The sequence below is a fragment of the Erythrolamprus reginae genome, chromosome 6, assembly GCF_031021105.1.
Source record: "Erythrolamprus reginae isolate rEryReg1 chromosome 6, rEryReg1.hap1, whole genome shotgun sequence".
NCBI lineage: Eukaryota > Metazoa > Chordata > Lepidosauria > Squamata > Dipsadidae > Erythrolamprus > Erythrolamprus reginae.
Window position 1 is genome coordinate 56,630,943 of NC_091955.1, and position 19,104 is coordinate 56,650,046.

Sequence of the window (19,104 nt, forward strand, 5' to 3'; positions counted from 1 at the left end):
TCACGTTGTTATCACATGATGTATTGTGACCTTTTTCTCCTTCATAGAACTAGGGTGGGTGTGACCTGCACACAATGATGGGCTCCTATGGGTATGGTCAGGAACTCAGTATCGGTAGCAAAATTTGGAGCTCCAGAGCACCCAATTTGCACTGAAAGGTGTTGAAACAAAATGCATAAGCCACACCCACAGTGTGGTAGTAAAACATTTGGTAGCCCATCACTGCCTGCACATGATGTATCTGGCATATGGACTGTCAGCTTGACACTCATGTTCTAGAATTTATACCCACAAAAAATACAAATAAAGGAGGCAAAACTGAGAAATCATAACGTTTGCTTTTTATATGATTATTGAAAAACTATGGAACTCATGCTGAATCCAGAAATGGGAATCCTGGATAATATTTCTAATAATATTACTGAACTTTTAAGCTCAGCAGGTCAAAAATAAAAGCCGAAGGATGAAGCGTTTCTATTGTGCTAACTTGCTGTTTATCTCTAAATTATTCATCCAATTGTGTGCAGTTTAAACAGGATATTCAGTAAAACTCTAAAAGGGAAAGTCCCCCCCCGCCCCCGCACAGTTCAAAGACTGGTTATCATGATTAATAGAAATAAGAGATATGATTGCAAAACCTTCCTGTAATACAATGTTCCTTTTTGAGCTGGAGATTTGTGTTTTGGAACAAATCTGAACAATGACAAGAACTACCTCTTACTGACAACAGACAAACACTGATTGGCTGATGTGTTTCTATGCTGGTCTTTTGGCCAAGAACAGCAAATTCTACTTAGCTGTTGCTTCACTGCAAGGTCTGTGGCTTAACAAAAAAATAAAAAGTAAACATGCTGGAGTCTACAGTATCATGGTAACCTTAAAAGGAATTTTAATAATCACTCAACTCTGCTCTGATTGAATTGTTTAGCAGAATTGCTTCATACACTTCAAATTTTCACTGATCAGCCATCTTCCATTATTTAGATAAGCAGATTTAAATGAAAACTTTACATATTAAGTAACTACTCTAGATTGCAACACAAATTTGTAAACATATAAGATATGCAAACTTTTAAACATATTGTGCAAGCTTACCGATGACATGCATTTTCGGGTTCCCTAAAAGATCTGCACAAAGCAATGCTGGAGGCAACCTGTATAGCTGAATAAGACATCTAGTTGTGAAGCCAGTGCCACACACACTCCCATAGAAGTTTTGTATATAATTACATAGATAGCAAGGATATGTTTACTTCTATTTTGTCATGTCCTAAATAAATAATAACACAAATACATATTAATATGAAAATACTAATTCACATCATTTTGGCCTAATAATGATCTATTTAATGCCTTTTGAAATGCCAAACACACTTGAAAAATGAATTAAGGGTAATCCTTGACTAACAACAGTTCATTTAGTGACCGTTCAAACTTACAACAGCACTGAAAAAAGAGATTTGTTGCTGGTTTTCATAGTTATGACCATTGCATCATTCTCATCATCACATAAGCAAAATTTGGGCACTTGGCAGCTAGTTCATATTTATGATGATTGCATTGCATTCACTTACTAAATGTCTTACTTAGCAATAGAAGTGTTGGCCTAAATTGGGGTCATAAGTTGAGGACCACCTGAATTCAATAAAAATAAAACACTAGGAAATGGCAGAGTTTTATGTATTTCTTACATTTTAGAATGGTCACAATGGAGACAGCTATTGGGGAAGGTGGCTTTTGCTTTAAACAGGGGAGCAAATTGCTACTAAACAATCAGCTAATTTCTTCCATCACAATGTTGATATTAGGTAATCAAGAAATAAAGCTGGATATTGACAAACAGAAGGGTTTTTTATCATTACAGTCATAATGGAAGGTACATTTTGAATTGAGTTGCTGGACTCTTTTGGATTAATGTATATCAGGTCAGGTCTGGAACAATGAGATGATATGATTCCTAATGAAAGAAATCGAATCTGCAAGAAGATATAAACAGGAAATGAGGAAGTTCCAACATGAATTCAATTTGAATGGTTTTCCTCCAAGCCACCTTCCCTTTGAGGTCTCCCTGACCACTTCCTTTAAGCTTTTCTATTTCTGGTATTTGCTTCATGGCAAGGGAGGCATTGCTGAGAAGAAAGAACTATCTCTAGATAGAGTTTTGAAAGAAGAAGCTATTCATGGATGTTTGTTGACATTTGTGTACCTAGATGGTACCTAGTTGTGTGCAATAACTATATAATATAGTAGCTATTTGCAAACTGCTCTATAGGTAAAAAGTTGCAAGTATGTTACATAATTTTGGGGTGCTAACAAATGAAAATAACTTTTAAAATATATATTGGCTCTAGTTCACATGATATAAGCAACCAACTATTGAAGTAAAGTAAAGTAAATAAAATGCACGATGCAACTTACACCATGTTCTGGTTTCTGGTAGAACTTTAGCTATTAAAAATAACTCTTACTAAATGCAGTAGTTCATAAACAAAGAACCTCCATTTTTATTCTCTTCACTTCCGTATTTAAAATGAAATTCAGACTAGCACATTCCTTTTCTCCCGTTATCTCTCTTAATTACATTCCACATACATTCCTTCCACCCTCCTTCGTCTCCCAAGATTTATGTACTCACAGCATGATTCAAAAGCAGCAGGAATTACTGTAAAATAACACAGAATGAACTTGCTCGCTCCGGAGCTGAACGGAAACACATTTCATTTTAGCACTACAACATTGAAACTCCACCCTTTTCCCCCACTGGCCCCCTGACATACCAAATACATCACTCCAGTATTTAACCCATTTCTCCCCTTAATATATTTTTCCTAACACCTGTTCCTTGTGTTTTTGGACCCTTCTGAATTGAGGATTGACCCAGCGAACGTCTGTTTCTTCCTCGCTAGATTCTGGACTCATAGCAACATCCTGTGGCTGGCCTGCCACCTGTTCTAATACTTATAACCCAGGGCCTACCACTAATTCATAAATACTATTTGTATCAGAGTCCTCAAGCTCTTCATCGTCTTCCAACTGACCAGGAGTATGTACAACACACCATAGATTACATAGTTCATATTAGTGACCAATAGAAAACTGCCAACAGTACCAAGATGCAATATTAGCTAATATTGCAACCAATGAAAGGCCACTCTTCTTATCTTCTACCAGAGCTCCTTCATCATGGGCACATGCGCAGAAGCAAAAAATCGGCAAAAATAGCCAAAATCTCACTCTTGCATCCATCCTCGCAGGAGATTTGGCTTGCTGCGCATGCTCAGAAGCCAAATTTTGCATGGGGGTGAGTCAGGGGTGTGTCGCTGCGCATGCATCCGGGATTTTCCTACTGGAGCTGCGTGCCTGGAAGCACCAGTTGCTGCCCGCCACTGATTATGACACCAAATTCTATAAAAGTCACAGTATTTGTTGCTTGGCACGTTAGACCATATTTTTTAATATTGTTTTATGCTAGTAAATATAATTATGTCTTGAAGCTGATAATTTCTGCTATATTTGTGGTGAAGCTACTTTTGCATCCCAAAAATGAAGGATCACAACCGAGATTAAGAAAGCCTACAACTCATATTTTAGTTGCAAAATTGGAGATCAGGATAAAAACTGTGCACCACACATATGCTGTAATTTATGTGGATTGAGACTTGTCCAATAGTTGAATGGGAATAAGCCTTATATGCCTTTTGCAGTGCCAATGTTTTGGAGGGAACTAACAGATCATGTCAGTAATTGTTCTTTTTGTATGGTGCCTTCAATTGAGAAAGGTCTTACTAAGAAAAAAAAGTTGCTTGTGCAGTATCCAACCATTCCAACAGCAATACATCCAGTACCTCATGGAGAAGGACTACCGATTCCAAAAGTGCCTGAATCTTTCGTAGTTGAGTCCAGTGAGGAAGAATCTCAGGAAGCTTGTAGTGGTGAACAAACAGCCTTACATGACCCAATGTATCTGCCATCCACATCTGCTGAACCACATCTCATAACACAAATGGAACTGAATAAGCTAATAAGAGATCTGGATCTTCCATAGAATAAGGCAGAGGTTTTAGTTTCAACCAGTGGAATCTCCTGGCAAATGATGTGCTCTGTACAGTGACCGTCAAAAAGACATCAAATTTGCTTGGAAACAATAAAGCAGCAAACTACAAGAAAGTAGTTTAAAAACTCACCCAGGCCTACAAAAATCTTGGTTGTAACAAGTCCTTAAAAATTCATTTTCTTCACTCTCATCTGAATTTCTTTCCATGAAATTGTGGAACAGTGAGTGATGAGCGTGGGGAGGCTTCCAACAAGATGTTGCAGCTATGGGAAAAAAGAAATCAAGGTATCTTTGGTGTCAATGCTTTCAGACTACTGTTGGATAATTGTAAGAGACAATTCTTTCCTTGAATACAAAAGAGAAGTCAAGAGGAGCAAAAGGGTCCTAAACTGAAGGCAAGATTAATGAAAAATTTAAACTTTTGAACATTTTAAACTTGTTTACTAATTTAGTTTTTCTTGATAAACATATACAATAAATTATTTCATGTATTCACTGTACAGGAATTTATTGTTGAGGGTTTTTTTCTCATTCTTCTAACTCTTTTTCCATACTTACATTTTAAATAGCATTTAGAAAATGTAGATAAATATTTGAGAATAGAATAGAATAGAATAGAATTTCTTTATTGGCCAACTGTGATTGGACACACAAGGAATTTGTCATTGGTGCATATGCTCTCAGTGTACATAAAAGAAAAGATACATTTGTCAAGAATCTTAATGATTGTCATAAGCAATCTGGAAACAATATTAATATAATTGATAGCATTTCAATGAGACAGCCTTTGTCGGCGCCATCTTGGATAATTCCAAGCTATTTCCCAAATCGCCCCAAACATTAGGAAGTTCTGTTCTGGAAGCTTAATAATGGCAAGAAAGCAAATTACTGTCATGGTAGCAAACCTGTATAACAAAATCTCTTCTGTAATTAAATAAGTTTTAATATGATACCATTGGTTTTTTATTTTTAACATTGATCTTTTCCATTAATTGTTCTACATAGTTGTAATAAAAATAAGTTTTACATATAAATTGTTAGTCTAAACTTCTTCCATATTTCTTTGATAAGAAGCAGTAGAAAGATATTTTTATTTCATACTACCTTAACCTAAGAACAAACCCTTTTCTGCTTTCATGCATTATAGCAGACTGATTTCATGAGATGTATATTATGAAAGTAGGAACATGATTGTATATTTCCTTTGGAAGATTGATCTGGTAACAAGTTGATAGTTATACCAATAAAATTTGACTGCAAACTTTAGTGAGATCTCAATGGAGCATGAATTGGGATTTATAGATCTGAGCCAGTAAAATCAATATAAACTAGTGTTTTTTAAAAAATCATCTATCTTCAGAGTCATGCTGTAAAAATTCAATTATAATTAAAATCCTTTTCCCAGCTATGATATTTGGAACCCATTTTACTTTAAAAATGATCTTATGTGACAAAATCAAACTAAAAATTATTTTCAGAATTCTGAAAATTTATTTATTTATTAATATAATTTTGCTTTTAATGTTCTTAAGAGAAGCACATTCAACAACAAAAATCCCCCAGAAACCCCTGCCTGAAACAAATGAATAGAATCTTGTCTTTTCTCTGGATAACTAGTAAACTCAGTCTTACAAATATGATAATAATATATTTATCCTTTAGGAACCTGGAAAATGCATCTCTGTTTATGCAAACCTTTTGTCCAATTCCCCATATTTTACCTGGTTTATCCACTATGCTAGAACTCATTTTTATGCCCAAATTTGCTTTTATAGCAACAGGCTTATCAAAAGCTGCTTTAAAAAATTAAGCTTTGTCTCTCAGGGTCTTTCAATTTCAATATTAAAAAAAAAATAACTCTCTCCTAAAACCAGACTTTTTCTCCAGCTATGCTTGCTGAGATATTAATGTAATTTGATTTGTATTTATCCAGGCAATTCAATACTACTAAGGTACTTCAGCAGCTGCTGCTATGCTGTTACTTTTGTTGATCTAGGTAAACAGCTTAGCAAGGAGAGCAACCATTTACCACAAAGAAAAATAATGATTTCCCTTCCTTTTTTCCAGAAAATCCTGATGTGTCTTAGCATCACTGAATATGATACACTGTCTGAATAATTCAAACACTTTGATATTGATGGCTGCTCCTTCCATAAGCTACTTTAGCTGAATGGAAAGACATGCATCTGTGTGATTGTGCTTAATCCTAAAAAGCTGGAGCTATTAACTACTTCAATATCTTCATGGTCAATACAGGAGGATGCAGATCTTTGCATTTTAAACTATCAAATAATGTCATTAGCATTCTGAAATGGGATAGAGCAGTGTTTTCAGTCTTTAAGATGTGTGGACTTCAACCCCAGAACTCTTCAGTCAGCATGGTCTTAAATTCATATTTTGAAAGAGTTTTCTATGTTGTTTTTATTTAATGTTTTTTCTACTGAAAAAAACACCATCACCGTCTTTTGCTGAGCACACAAGAAGGAAGTACAGTTTTTTTAAATGCTCTATATTCATCTCCCCCACTATGCCAGAAAGAAAAAAAAGGTCAATCTAATTTGGTGTCACCATCATCTTCTCCTTCTAGATATTATAAAGTTAAAGCTGCAATTAAATGCATTTAGTGGTGGTGACTAAATTGCATTGAAGTCAATGAATTTTACTTGTAAGAAATCATTCATTTTGCTGATCGTATAAACTCAGTTTCTGAATTATTTAATAGAACACAAAAGTGAAAAAAAATGTTCTATAATAATTTGTGTTGCTAACTTTCTAGAGCACTTCTTGCCCCAGAATAGGACAACACCTCTAAAAATGGCTGAACTAATCTGATTTTGGCAACAGCATTGAACCTGGAAGAAATCAAGGCCTCACTGCTGTTTTCCATCTCCAGCTCAACGTGGCTCAGAGCAGACAAATGAAGACTCAAGGTTATCAGCCTCCAGGAAGAGAAAACAGTCAAACTGACTGACCTGACAGTGAAATAATGATAAGGAGGAAAAAATATCTTTCAACATGCACATAGTACTTTCATTCTACCACCATAGTATCACTACAAAAAGAAATGCCATTTCATATTTCAAATGTCCCAACTTCCCAACTCCCACTAATTTTCCTAACAAATGAAAAATGTTAACTTAAATTATAGCCCCTTTAATATACAATAGGTTCTGACTTACCACTTACATAGCTCCATATGCCACATAAAATAGAGAAAACAACAAAAGATTCATTCGTGTCAGACTCACATCCTGGTGACAGCTGTATAGTTTTGTTGACAATTACAGGAAGCTGGTTTGCCATTATATTTCACCCAGTTTATATGTATATTTGGGGGGGGGGGATTGGGATTTTACTTTTTTCTACATTGAATTTCATTTTGTTAGATAGAGCATTGTTTCCCAACCTTGGCAACTTGAAGATATTTGGACTTCAACTCCCAGAATTCCCCAGCCAGCGAATGATGGCTTGGGAATTCTGGGAGTTGAAGTCCAGATATCTTCAAGTTGCCAAGGTTGGGAAACACTGAGATAGAGCCCAGTGCTCAAAACTGTCAAGATGTGTCTGGATCCTAAGCCTATATTTTAGGGCAGTGATGGTGAACTTTTTTCCATGCTGCTATCGCGCATGCATGAGTGCCCACACCCATAATTCAATGTCTGGGGAGGGCGAAAAAAGTTTCCCCCACCCTTCGGAGGCTTTCTGGAGGCAGAAAACAGCCTGTTGCCCAACTTCTGGTGGGCCCAATAGGCTCGTGTTTTGCCCTCCCCAGGCTGCAAAGGCTTCCATAGAGCCGAAGGAGGGTAAAAACGCCCTCCCCCATCCCCCTAGAGGCTCTCTGGAAACCAAACATGCCCTCCCAGAGCATCTGTGTGAGCCAAAAATCAGCTGGCCGGAACATACATGCACGTTGGAGCTGAGCTAGGGCAACAGATCACGTACCAGCAGATACAGCTCCACGTGCCACCTGTGGCACCCATGCCATAGGTTCGTCATCACTGTTTTAGGGTGTTACCTATTCCTGCCAGTTTAGTGTCATCTGCAAATTTGGTAAGTTCCCCTTCTATTCTTTCATCTAAGTCATTTATAAAGATATTGAATAGTATTGCACCTAAGACAGAGTCTTGTGGTATCCCACTACTTATTTCTCGCCATGTGGACTTAGACCCATTAAAGACTACTCGTTGAGTATTGTGGATCCATCTGGTGGTGAGGTTGTCCATTCCAACCTTGCCATCAGATGGGTCCATAATATGTAGAAAGGGAATACTGTACTTCAAATGTCATTATTGTGAAATGACTTGTTGGACTTCATACCGTATTTGGTCATACAGAGTAGCTATTTATTTATATTTTCATTTGGACTGTTAGCTAGAGTTTTGTCCTCTGTCACTTTGAATCAGGGCAAGAAAAACTTGTTCAGAACTAGTCTGAGCCTGCTCAACCTATGAACTGTTGATTCATAAGTAAAAGGTTTTAACAGTAAAGGTTAATGAAGTTTGTTCCTACCAAGTAAACAAGTCTTTGAGGACCAAAGGTGAAAAAAATATAATCTCTTCTATAGTGAATTCTGAAAAACACTTTTTTTACACCTATAACACATCATAATAGTAATGGTATAACATAATAGTGGTTTCAGTTCCAACAGTTTTAAATAAACATTGTAATTTCTGGAGGAACCACCTGTCTTTTTGATAAGCTGAACTTTGAAATGGAAAGGTCATTTAGGCCATGAAGTATAATCCCCTGCTCAGTGTGGGAATCTAAAGCAAAGTATTCCAGTCATAAGTCTGCTTAGCATCTACTTCAACCTATCCAGTGAAGGGAAATTCATCACCTCCCTGGATAATGGGTTTCACTGTCAAAGACAGGGGTCCCCAAACTTGGCAAACAATGTTTCAAACTTGGGACCAAGAATTGGACAGTGTGGACTTCATTTCCCAGAATTCTCTAGCTAGCTGGTTGGAGAATTCTGGGAGTTGAAGTCCACAAGTCTTAAAGTTGCCAAGTTTGAAGAGTCTCTGCTCAAAGATATATGTCTTTCTGCACTCTGAGAAGACAAAAAAAAAAAACCAGATCTTGACCTTTCTTCCCATGCCCTATTCAGTTTTTTAAAGTATACTTCTATAAATCCCTTTTGCAATCTTTTCTTTAAACATAGAAATATTAAACTATAAAATGGATTGGTGGACATATGCTCAAATAGAATCTAGATTCAAGAAAGACAATCAAACACCCGGTATTCAAAAATCTATGAATTCACTAGATAAGATTTTAATAGGGAATGAAAATAAACAAATAACTAGAATATATCAAATACTTCTGGAACAGGAAAGAATAAAAGAGACAACTAAAACACCTATGACAGCATGGGAAAGAAACTTGCAACATGAGATACACATAGCAGACTGGGAAAAACCATGGACTACAATATCCAAAATAACTCTTTCGGCAGCATATAAGGAAAATCATTATAAACTTTTTTACAGATGGTATATTCCCCCAGCTAGGTTAGCAAAGATATACCCAACATTATTAGACACATGTTGGAAGTGTAAAAACGAAAGAGGCACTTTTTTCCATATGTGGTGGTCATGTCCTATGATACAAAAAATCTGGAAAATAACTCATACCTGGCTTTCAGAGATTACGAAAGAGGAAATAGAATTCACTCCAGAAGCTATGCTATTAGGAGTTTGGAGAAAACACTACTCAAAACAAACAATGCTTCTTACAACACATATAAACACCACAACGAGAATTGCAATAGCACAACTCTGGAAAAATGACCAGACCCCAACGGAAGAATTAATTATAGATAAGATACATACATGCGTGGAGATGGACGAACTCACTAACTCAATCAAGGGAAACAAAATCACGGAATCAAAACGAACATGGCAAAAATGGCATGAATGGGTTCAAAAGAGAATATAGAAACAATATAATAAGAAGCAACAGTACAATGGAAACAATCTACAGCTACCTTGTAAAAAGTTTTATTTACCAGTTATTGAATATAACAAATATTAGAATATAAAAGTATGAAATATAATGTATATAATGGAATGTAACAGGTAAAAATCTATTATAATAATTTTAATAGAGATGGTTTATAATCTGTAAAACAGAATAATATATGATTTGAACTATATGTGAAAACTCAATAAAGAAATTAAAAAAAAAAGACTTGTGAACTTCATTTCCCAGAATTCTCTAGCTAGCTGGTTGGAGAATTCTGGGAGTTGAAGTCCACAAGTCTTAAAGCTGCCAAGTTTGAAGAGTCTCTGCTCAAAGAGATATGTCTTTTTGCACTCTGAGAGGACAAAAAAACCCAGATCTTGACCTTTCTTTCCATGCCCTATTCAGTTTTTTAAAGTATACTTCTATAAATCCCTTTTGCAATCTTTTCTTTAAACATATCCAGTTCATTCTTTCTATCTCTCAACTTATTCCAATGTTTCAAACTTGGGACCAAGAATTGGACAGTGTCTATATGGTATATGAGCAATGCAAAACATAGTGAAACTATTAAATGTCATAATTTCAAAATTATATTTCTTGCAATGCAATCTTAAATTGCATTTGTGTTTCAAAAAGCATCTTGTGATCTTCTACAATTGCAAGATCCTTTTCACATATCATAAAGGACAACATTCTTTGTAGATTTCTTCACTTTAAAAAAGAGCTTTATATTTGGGTCTCTTAAAATTATTTTGATTATTTTCAGCCCTTTTTTCTAGCATATAAAGCATTTTCTCAAGCACATTAATTTGAATTTTGTTTACGTCATGTAAATTATTTCCCTTAGCGTTCCACTTGGGTTTTTGGCAATTGCAAGCATTATTCGCTATCCAAGTCTGAACAAGAGCAGATGCTGCAGCTTCTACTTTATATTATAGTCCAATCTAATGAAAAATCACTGATGAAAACTTTTAAAGATGTACCTTTCAAGATAGCTATGGCTTTAACTAAGAGAGGTCTCTATTGTAACATAATGAATTAGCTTTCTGATCAAAATGTCATGATATACTTTGTCCAAAACTTTCTTGAATTCAAAATATGGGCAAGTCAACCAAGATCTAATTTGAATCTGAGATCTGAATATGAAAGCATCAAATTTCATTTTAAACTGATTTGAGATCTCATTTGATAAAAGATTGCACTATATCTTTTACAATAGGGCAACATCAAAATACCTACTGCTTCTTTTGGTAGCAGAATGGAATAAAAAAAACCCTACTCTGCTATTTTCATCAGGTTCTAACAAAAATGAAGCATTATGCTTCTCTTTTATAGCTGATTTATAACATCAAATATATTTTAACCTAATTGTATTGCTTTTGAACCTCATACTTTAATTTCTAATTGATTTGTGTTGCCCTTTTCTCTTGAATTCAAATAAAACCCTGGCTTTATCACACTGGAATATAAATTACAAGTGTATGTATTGATTGCTGATATTACAATACATATTAAACTAGTGACAGCCAGAAATAAAGAGTTTTATTTGGACAAAGAAATAGTATGTAGCATTAATAGCTGTCAGGTGAACAAATAGTTAACAGCATTATCCATAGGCAAATATTAAAATGAAACAAAAACGATCTGAAGATAATATAATGAAAACATATGAGATTGGGGCATAGGTTTCTCTTGTTATGATTGTAAGAGGGGAATATTAATTTGCTTATTTATAGAAGAATTCCCAAGACATCTTCTGTAGATACAATCCATAGAGTAAGTGGAACCAAAGTTAACAGACTAGAAAAGAACTAGACTTGTATTGGAACCTTGTAGCGTCAACCAAAAGTAGTTATTTTGCTTGCAACTGCAGCTTCTCTGAGGTCAGTGGCAGTGGAAAAATATGCTACATGTTTTTAAAACTATCTCAGATAATTGTAGATTTGAAATTCTTTGTCATGGATGGTGAAATAGGTAATTTCCAGTTATTTATATTAATATTTTATAAGTGTTATAATCACTACCTTTTAATTCTTTTGTTAGATCAGATTGAAAAATGATTTAAGCTGAAACAATATATGAGCATAAAAATGTAAATAATAATAATAATAATAATAATAATAATAATAATAATAATAATACCAAAAGATTGTCAATTCTAATCCTGCCTTAGGTATGAAAGCTGGCTGGGTGAGTCTTTCACACACACTCTCAGCCCTTGTCATAGCCAATATCACATCCTGGACATCAACACCCTGGAAAATGTCCAATGATACTTCACCAGAAGAGCCCTTCACTCCACCACTCGAAACAGAATACCATACGAAACTAGACTTACAATCCTGGGTCTAGAAAGCTTAGAACTGCGATGCCTTAAACATGATCTAAGTATTGCCCACAAGATCATATGCTGCAACATCCTGCCTGTCATCGACTACTTCAGCTTCAACTGCAATAACACAAGAACACGCAACAGGTTCAAACTTAACATCAACCGCTCCAAACTTGACTGTAAAAAATATGACTTTAGCAATCGAGTTGTTGAAGCATGGAACTCATTACTGGACTCCGTGGTGTCAACCCCCAACCCCCAACATTTTTCCCTTAGACTATCCATGATTGAACTCACCAGGTTCCTTAGAGGTCAGTAAGGGGCGAGCATAAGTGCACTAGTGTGCCTTCCGTCCCCTGTCCAATTGCCCCTCCTATATTTTATATATCTTTTCTTCCATTCATATATCTTTTCCTCTATTCTTCATTGACGTATTCTATTCTCATATCTTTTCTTTTATCCTTTCCTGATATTTCCTACATGTTTTTATTCTCTTTAACTTTCAATTTGTATTGGACAAAATAAATAAATGAATAAATTAAACCCCTCAATGTACAACATCCATTTAGTGTCATATTTACTTTTATTCTATTACAGCACACAATGGTAATGTGATAACATTTTCATTAGAACATTCATAGAACCACATACATTTTATGTCAGTTTTGATGCTCTAGAACAGGGGTAGGCAAAGTTGGCTCTTCTATGACTTGTGGACTTCAACTCCCAGAATCCCAGGGCCAATCATGCTAGTTCAGGAATTCTGGGAGTTGAAGTTCACATATCATAGAAGAGCCAACTTTGCCTACCCCTGCTCTAGGACACAAGGGAATCACATTGTATCATGCATGTATTTATTGAATCTTCTTTATCCATACCACAATCCTTCTCTCAGAGTTCATCTGAATCAAGCAAATAATATTCAGCCTATAGAATTTCAGGACTGCATTGCCTATGAAAATTAGAATGGCCAATATTTATTTATTTATTCAACCTCTATATCTACCTACCTCAACCAAGTAAATCTGAGTGTCTTGAAATTCTGAAATTATGAAACAATTTAAAAACATTAGAACAATTAAAACTTCCACAAAATTAACAAATACAAATAGCAGCCATGATTACTATAAACTAATAGTAAAGCCAAGTGACAGGGTCCTTCACACATTCCAAGGCCAAGTAATTTCAGATTACTAGATGGATGATATTGATATATGATCTAATTTACTGCATTTTTCTGGTTGTTCTTTCCAAACTTTACTGCATAATTTATTTAAAAATTCTACTTGTATCTTGCTTTTTGCTCAAATGCTCAAAGAATTTCACAAAGCAAAATACAAAAGATTCTACTACATTACTAAGAAAAAGAATCAACTGATAGCTAAAAACGTTTTTTACAGATTTTCTAAATGCTAGCAAAGACAGTTAAATGAATCTTCGAGGAAGCACATTGCTAGCCCAGTCAAAATTATCTAAAAGTCCTGATAATCCACCATATTAGCCAGGAGCCAGGTTCAGGAAGATTGAGCTTTGCAATTGCTGAGTTTTTCTAACTTGAAAAAAAAGATTTCACAATAATTTTGAAGAGCCTTTTGTTATTCGGGATATGCACACCATGTTATTATCCAGATAATCTGTGACTGAAATAGCTACCCACCTACTAAAGTATGGTTTGAATTCAATATGTGCTTTACTTGTTCTATCCAAATTGAGCAAAATGTAGCATTGTGTGCACTTTTCCTTCCCTTCTTCTTTAGTTTGGCAAATGAAAAAGAACAATGCTCAGATAAGATATCTTATCTAACCCTGGTGCTTTCATGGCATTTCTGTTTACAGCTAGACATCAACTCTTTCCAACAGAGATACAAAACATTGTCTGCATTACTTTCCTTCCAGTCAATGAATTCTACAGTCTGATCTTGTGAAGTAAATAGAACATAATGAGAATTGAGGAATTCCAGGTGAGAACAACTAATTTAGAATCAAACAGGCTTGTAAACGTCAGAATATGTACTGTTTGTTCAGAAGTGTATTATTCCCCAGGAATACAATGAAAAGAGAATGGATTATTTATTTAATTTCCTACCAATTTGTTATAAAACAACCTCTAGAACAGTGGTCGGGACCCCTTTAGGGATCAAATGATCATTTCACAGGGGTTGCCTAAGACCATGGGAAACAACTAACTCCCAAAACGTTACCCTCAGTCTATCTATTGTTGACCTCTCCCAATTCCTAAGAGGTCAGTAAGGGGCATGCATAAGTCCACCAGCATGCCTTCCATCCCATGTCCTAATATATTTTACTAGTATCATGTATATGAATATTATTTTATCTTTGTCTTCCACAAACATATACTTAACAAAACAAACAAATAAAATAAATAAACTAAAGGTTCTATTTTGGCACCTTGGAACACATTTTTATAATCTGACTAATCAGGTGTTTACAGTGGGGGTGCCCCTCTGACCTTTCTGCCAATTAGCTTAAAATGTTGGGGAAATTGGTGCTAGACTTATGGTTGGGGGTCACCACAATATGAGGAACTGTATTAAGCGGTTGCGGCACTAGAAAGGTTGAGAACCATTGCGCTAGAAGAAATGTATTTTATTTAACAAGGTATTTAAAATAGATTATTTAGTTTGTAAACTTCTGAACATCAAGAATATTTAATTTTTATATTTCTAAGATTTCTCGTAAAAGGTACTAAAGTATTAAATGGCAGATAAGGATAGTTTAAAACTGTATGGAGGATGGATGTAGCTTGGGACCTCTGGTTGGACTATGCCTTACAACATAAGTGGGCATTTGTTCCCTCCCTTTCCATAGCCATTGTCATTCTTCTTTCGGTGAAACCTCCATGGAGATGAGTCAGCCCTTCCCACACAAGTGTTCTCACGCTTCAAGCACAAGTAGCCTATGTTTACAGGCCTGGAGAGGAGCTGGGCTGCTGAAATTACAAACAGATGGGAAAAGTCTCTCTCCCACTGAAACTAATTGTTGGTTAAGTTATTGATCACATTTGATCAATGGCTGCTGAGGGACAGAATTAGATATTGTGTGAACTATTTTACAATGATGTCACCTAACTAACAATGGAATTTCATATATGTATTTATTTTATTTATTTTTATTTTATTTATTTATTTATTTATTTTGCCAAGTACATATTTATAATATGCATGGATATAACATAGTTTATATACATAAGATGGGTACTGATAAGAGGGAACATTAGGATAGGGACAGTAGACACGCTGGAGTGCTTATGCACGCCCCTTACTGACCTCTTAGGAATCAGGTGAGGTCAACAGTGGACAGTCTAAGGGTAAACTTTTGGGAGTTTGGCAACGAAACCACCAAGTCAGGTAGTGAGTTCCAGGCAATAACCATCCTGTTGCTAAAGTCTTATTTTCTACAGCCTATTTGGGGACGGTTCACTTTGAGTTTGCATCTGTTGTGTGCTCATGTATTGTTGTGATTGAAGCTGAAGTAGTCATTGACAGGAAGGACATTGTAGCAGATGATTTTATGAGCTATGATTAGGTCGTGCCGAAGGCGACATAGTTCTAAGCCCAGGATTTCAAATCTGGTATTCTGTTACGAGTAGAAGAGTGAAAGGCTGTCTAGTAAAGTATCTCTGGACACTATCTAATGTATTTATGTCCGATATGGGGTGTGGGTTCCAGACAGATGAGCTGCATTCAAGAATGGTCTGACAAATGTTTTGTATGCTCTGGTTAATAGTGTGATATTATCAGAGAAGAAGCTACCTAAGATTAGGTTAAAAACTATTGAAGCCTTTTGGGCGATGTTGTTGCTGTGGGCTTTGGCACGTAGATCATTTGATATGAGTTTTCCAAGATCGTTGACAGAGTGAGGGTTGTCTGCAAGGTCTTGTTTATTCAGCTTGTTATTTGGTGTTCTGATTCTTTTTGCCAATGTGTAAAAAAGTCATTTGTTGGTTAACATTTGGAGTTGCCAGAGGTTTGACCATTCTGACATAAAATCAAGGACATTTTGGAGGGTAGCAGTGTTGTCGGTGGTGTTGAAGAGGTTTACATCATCGGTGAAGAGAACACAGTCATTTGTAATGTGATTGCAAAGGTAATTTATAAAGAGTGTTGGTCCTAGTAGGCTGCCTTGGAGTACACCACTGTTAACAGGAAAAAGATTAGATAGATCGCTTCCTATTTTGACCACTGGTTTTCTGTTTGACAGGAATGCAGTAATCCAGTCATGTAAGGGTCCAGATATGCCATAGGATTTCAGTTTCAGAAGTAGTTGATCATGAATCACCGAGTCAAAGTCTTTGCAGAAATCTATATAAATTGCATCTATTGATTTGCCGTGGTCAAGTTTTGAAGACCATATGTTTTTGCAGTGTAGTAGTTGTAGACTGCAGGATAATTTTTTCCTGAAATTGAATTGCTTGTTTGAAAGTAGTTGTTAGTTTCTAGGTGGAAGGTAATGGATTGGTTTATGATTGATTCCATAACTTTGCATGTGACACAGCATAGAGAGATCCCTTTTTGAAGATGGAGATTACCATAGCTAGTGATCATAGTTTGGTAGGGAACTGGTCCTGTAGGATTTTTCAAAAATTATGCTTAGTGGTTCAGCTATGGCTGAGGAGAGTTTTTTAGAAAGTATGCACATAATCTATAAGGTCCAATTAGAAACATAGAAACTGACAGGGAAAATTGACAGGGAAGGTTTCAGGCTGTGTAGTGCTTTTTTGATGGTGTCTTCAGTGAAGTCTTTTTGTGTTAAAACCTTGTGAGTATTTGTGGTATACTGGGGAATTTTGGATATGAGCCATTGCTGTTTACAAAGACTGAGTCAAAGAACTTGTTGAAGAGGTTAGCTTTGACTGTTTCATCATAACATTTTTTGGTTTTGGATCTTTTTAGTGGTGGGAAGGGTCTCAAGTCCTGGAGTTTGTTATATATCTAGAGAACAAACAAAAAAAAGCCATGACATAATGTGTGAGAAATTTAGAAAATCAATATGGTAGGTGAAGGCTTCACTAAGGAAATTTACTTTACATGAAGCCTCAGTTCAAGGAAACCAAATATTTTTAAAAGGAAATTATTTCTTGGTTCTTATAGTCGAAATTTCTTTTTATTTTAATTTCACATAGCATGTGTTAATTTAATTTTAGAGTTAATTATTTTGCTGTAATCAAACTTTTTTGTTCATTAAACTAGGCTTGTAATATTTCATATTCCTGGAGTGAAGGGAACTTGCAATTTATGGTTCAATTTCTAATCCTTTGAGAATATTCTATTTTTCTAGTATTCATTCTCTAATTTTTCTACTGTATTTGGGATAGGTTTGGATTTGCAATGGACAAAGAAATGCACTTTTTTCATATAATGTCAGAAATGTGGCACTTTCTGAGACCTGTTTGGAAGTATGATAATCGTTTTACTTCACTGCTGAGAATGCAGGAAAAAAAATCAGCACCAGGATTATACTTTATGAAACCCTCCCTAGACAAATATAATTGCTACTTCTAGCCCATGAAAGGATTATATCTTAAACAGTCCTTCCCCATCCTCCCACCATCCAGTTTGAGTTTTTATGTTTTGTGATAGCCTCTAAATCTTCTGCTCATTCAATCTAGTTTATCTCTATATCTTTGTTCTCTTTGGTTGCCTACTCAAAGGCATTTTCATAAAGAAACCCTCATTGAGCAGCACTGCTGAAAGTCATTGAACAGTTCAATTTCCGTCTGAAACACAATGCCAGTTGCATCCTCCAGTTTCAATCCCAATATCCTGGTACAGGAAGAATAGCAACTGCCCAAGCAAAACAATAGAATTGTTTCCTGTTCCAGGTGATCAGCTGTCTCACTATACAGTTATGAATAAAAATAATCCCTGGTGATCTCAAGGGTGACATTTCTCAATCCTTATCAGCACTGCTGCATACACCAGAGTGTGATAACACTATAGGAATAAAAAATGACTCCTACCAAGCTGCCAGTGGAAAAGTAATAAATACCCATTTTCTGAAAAGAGGATCAGCTGTGCTCTTTATATATATTTTAAATCCATCTTACAAAGGATATTTGTCTGCAGAAATCCTAATAACCAACCCTAAGGGCTACTATGCAGACCTCACCTTCAGTAAAAGAAGATGCTTTGCTTCCGGACTGCATTGAGTAAAGAGAAAACAGTTCAGACTGGAAGAGAAACAAAACACTATGTCCTCCTGCTTTCTATTTGCAGCATTTATAAGGCACTTGGGGCTTTACAGAAGCCACACACTATCATTTCTCTATCTCATCTATAATGTATGTTTACCAAAACAAATTGTTCTAAGTAAATCACCAAAATACTCCCTCTCTATATTCCCTGGTAAAGCCCTGGTAATAATTTTACTGTAAACTAATTATGTCCTAGGTAAGTAGATGCTTAATTCACCAAATGTGGAAGCAACTATTCACATTTGGAAAACAGAAAAGTGAAACTGGGAAGTGACAGGCTTTTATTTTATTTTATTTTATTTATTTATTTATTTATTTATTTATTCATTCATTCATTCATTTGTCAAACATGGATAGGTTAGTAGTAGTTTGTATAAACATAACATAAAGTAAAAAGAAAGGATAAAAGAGGACAATTGGACAGTAGGACAGGGATGGTAGGCACAATAGTCGTATTTTCTGCAGTCGAGTTTGGGGTAGTTTACATTTAGTTTCAATCTATTACATGCTCATGTATTGCTGTGGTTGAAGGCAAAGTAG